Source organism: Camponotus floridanus, unplaced genomic scaffold (assembly GCF_003227725.1).
Source record: "Camponotus floridanus strain SB8 unplaced genomic scaffold, Cflo_v7.5 scaffold161, whole genome shotgun sequence".
NCBI classification, from domain to species: Eukaryota; Metazoa; Arthropoda; class Insecta; order Hymenoptera; family Formicidae; genus Camponotus; species Camponotus floridanus.
Window position 1 is genome coordinate 232,501 of NW_020229283.1, and position 4,504 is coordinate 237,004.

The window sequence follows — 4,504 nt, forward strand, 5'->3', positions numbered from 1 at the left end:
GTTAAATAATGTAGCAGATAATAAATTTAGTAATTTTATTATAACGAGAATTTATGTAACATTCAAAAAATATAATACATAAAATTTTCTAACGACAATTTAAACTAATATTTTTACTAAAAATTGTATTTTCCATCAGATTGTTACTTTTTTCAAAAATATTTTTTTTGTTCAGAAAAAGATCAAAATAATAATATGGGCTTACCATTTGACTTCGATAACTTTTATCATTAATTAGTTTTGCTTCGATTACGTCAAGATCATTTTTATTTTGCAATGGCAAGTCTTGAAAAATGTCTACAACATTTTCTTTTTCTTCAAAATTAGTAATTGGAAGTTTTTCTATAATAAGCTTTAGATGTCTTTCAATAGAATTATTTTTTAATTCCAAACTTATCAACTTTCCAACAACAAAACGTCGAAAATTTTTAGTTTCTGTAAAATATTAAAAATTTGTTGTATTCATATACTATATTTGTATATAATTTTGTATCTCGACTTGTAACGCGTTGACGCGTCCTGTGTGCAGAAGCTCTTTAATGAAAATTAAAGAAATTTAATTCATTACAGAATTCACTGTTTAATGTTCAATATATGCAATCAAATGTACATTGGATACAATATGAAGTCTTCTGTAATGGATTATATTCTATAAAGTAAATTGTAAAATTAAACATTAAATACAATTAATATATTACCTTGATTACAATTGAAACTCGAATCAAGCTTTGCTTGTTGGATTGGCATACTTGCTGTTTCAGTAAAATTAGCGGATTCAAAATCCTTTGTAAATGATTGTTCTGTGTCTGATGCATAAAGTAAATCTTCAGTGTCATTTTGTACATCTAGAACAAAATAATTTTTTTATTATAACATTTTAATACACTTTTAATATTAATTAGCATCAATATATAGGCACTTTTAAGTTTTGTATTATTATTTATAATCAAACATAATATGCAATAATATCACAAAACAGACTCAATTAATATAAACCAAATATTTATATTAGATACATTATATTAATCTGTTTTATTAATATTCCACTTTATTAATATTCCAAATTATATTAAGTTATAGTTATTTTATATAAAGGTATAAAAAATATTTTTAATTAGATGTACATATACATACATATACATATCTTTTGAGTTAGTGCAATACGTAAGCTAATGTTAATTTTTTTTGTTTTTATATTGTAATTCAAACGAGATACGTTTTATTTTATATTTTTAGATAAAAACATATACTTAGAAAAATTTTCCTATGATTTTATATTTAATTTATCTCGTTCTATGTATTCTTTTGTGGAGTTGTTTATATAATTACATCCATAATTTAGAAACCACAGTGTTTTATTATTAACCTTTTTTTTTTCATAATTTATTACTATTTACTCCATTAATATTACTTTATTATATTTTTACCTGTTTGTGAAAATGTTGCATTTCTTGTTTTAGTAGTACATGTTTGTTTTTCAATACAGTTATTTTTCAATGCAGTTATTGCACGTTTTTCAGGGACTTTTGGGAGTTCCGAAATAAGTGAAGAATCCGATTGTTCATCGCTACTCGTATCTTTATCAAAAATTTTAGCAGCTCTGACTTTTCTAGATTTTTTTAAAGATTCATTTCTATCAGTATCAGAATTTATATCAGATAACGCTTCAGCTTCTTTTAATTTTTTCCTTGCTACTGCATAATTTACTGAAAAAGAAATAATATATATTTTAATAGAAATGTTATTTTACTGTATAATTCAAAAATATCTATACATACATATATATATAATGATAAATTAAATATTTGACAAGACACTTACAAAACTTTCCATATATTTTACAGATTGGATGCTCTAACCAAGTAGATAATGGTTCTTCCATAAATTTTACAGCCTTGTAATATCGTTTATTATTTGTGAAGGTTGGCCAAACAGCCTTTGTTAAATCTTCATTCAACCAATTATCAGGTATCACTTGCAAACCATCTTCAAACTCAACAACTGCGTAATACTTTCTTTCTGTCATTCTGCATAATTAGAAAAGTCATTTACATTTTGCAATGTATGAGTGGAAAAACTGCATATTTATCATCTCCGCAAGGCAACTGTACATATTTTTTAACTATATTTTTTAATGGCCATGATCTTAAATCAGAGCGTAAATGTACAGAATAAATGTCAAGCATAGAAGATGCACAAGGAACAGTAAATAAGTCTTCTTTTTCCAAAAATTTGTAGCCAATAATTATAGGAATATTTCGCCGTGTGCAGTATGTCACATTTTTAATACAAACAATTGCACCACAATTTAAACCGCAACAACTATCTGCAAGTGTTCCAACTTTAAATGTAAATCCATTATATTTCACAATTTTATATTGTGGATTGCGGCAATTCAATATAAGAGGACCATCATAATGCAACGATGTCAAAAATGGATATATTCGAACAGAATCTGATAAAGTAGATGATGTGCATAAATTCACTTTTTTCTCAACGTATCTTCGCACAACTTGTTGCAAAGGTTTCTCTGCTTTTCTCAAATATTTTTTTAATATCTGCATGTAATTTTCAAATTTAAAGGCACTAAAGTTATCAACAGGTCCAAATCTCTTGACATCATCCACAAGATGAATAAGGCTGTGAACATTATGTGATATGTTTTGAATTCCGTACAGTTTTATAAATGTTTTGATAAAAAAATGAATAAGATCTTGTGCATATGTTAGATATTCATGTAAATCTTCTGAAGATAAGATTCTCATAATCACGTGTAATGTAATAAAATGTATATACACATTTTTTTTAATGCTGATTTAAATGCCAATGGACCTGTATATAATAATATTAATCTATATTCCGTTGCTTTCCATAATTTTAGACAATCCAATTTTCGTGGTTTTCGTGCAAATTCCATAGGTATTGATGGTTTTAATTGAGTTATTAAATGTGTAGAAATGTTGTCAACGATTCTATGTTGTAATCGAAAATGTAATTCTCCATCAAGCCATAAATATAATAATTTACGCATGATTCCCAAACATATTAAGTGCACATAATCCAATGGAACATGTGTAACAGGTTTGAAGTGAGGTATATTTAAGAGGCTGCACGTTATATTTGGCTTGTGATAATTATCATCTATTTTTTGTATGAAGTTATCATCTGATCTAAGTGGTGCATCAATTTGTGGAAAACACAGTCGGGTTCCTATATATTCTCCTTCCGTTGTACACTTCGTACAACTTGAATACCCAGAATGCCCTTTTACATCCAAAACAAATGCTTTCGCTGGTGTATCACAAATCAAAGCTGCAATTCTACACTGTATGTTTCGACCGTTGACGAAAATTCCATTTGTACATATTTCTGTAGCTTCGTTAACAAAATCTTGTAAAAATTCATTGGCATCCATCGGTTTTTCATTGCCATGATAAATTCCAATTATAAATACGTTATCATATGAAAAAACTGAACCTAATATAGGCCAAAATTGTTGTTGGGACGATTTTGATAATGGCAGCCCATCAATGTTCACAGCTATTTTAACGCAACTAATATTATCCTTTACAAATGTTAATATTTCTTTTATAGAATTTGATAGTCCAAAATGATAATATGATCCTGGTACAACTGTACGTATTTCTTGTTGTCTTGGTGTTTTTAAAAGCGATCGTGCATCTAATGATAATCTTGAAAAACAAGAGTGTTTCTTTAATTTCTGCAGCAATGCTTTTAAAGCAGTATGTGTAATTTGATGTTCAACAGCCCAGATAGCAAGATTATGTTGCAAATTGCTACTTGTAATTTCAAATCTTATATCATTTGGTTCATTATAAGAAAAATTAACAGGAGATTCTTCTGAATCTGATATATCGTATTCATCCGATTGTCTGAGCGTGTTATCATTTTCACAATGTACAAGTATTTCATTATTTTCATTCGATTCCGTATTTTGTTCGATATTAATTTTAAATTTTGTTGTACAATCGTTGTTCAAATCTGTTGTACACTCATTATTCATATTAACACATGATGACGAGCTTTCGTCGAAACATAACAAAATATCAGAAATAATTTCGGATTCTTGTGCAGCTAATCTTTTTAAGTGCCGATTTGATACACACGATGTATCTTTTTTTTTACGTTTTCCATATGTTTCCATTTTAATAAATGTTTTATCTGTACTATAAATGTTTTATCTGTATATAGTTATGATTACAATATAGTTATAATTATAAACAGACCAAAGAGTTTTAAATTTAACTCAAAATGATTTGATTCTTAAAACTTGCAAAAAGTTGTCTAATATAAAAAGTTTGTAATAAAGAAAAATTATCAATCGAAAATATTACATAAAAACAGAATCATGATAATATGGACACAAATTTTAAATAATATTTTAAATAAGATAAGATTGTTCGTGTTCCGGATCGGTTATAAAGTATCCGATGTGCGAGATAAGCAAGTGCAAGTAACAAAATATAATGAAAAATGTACTAAT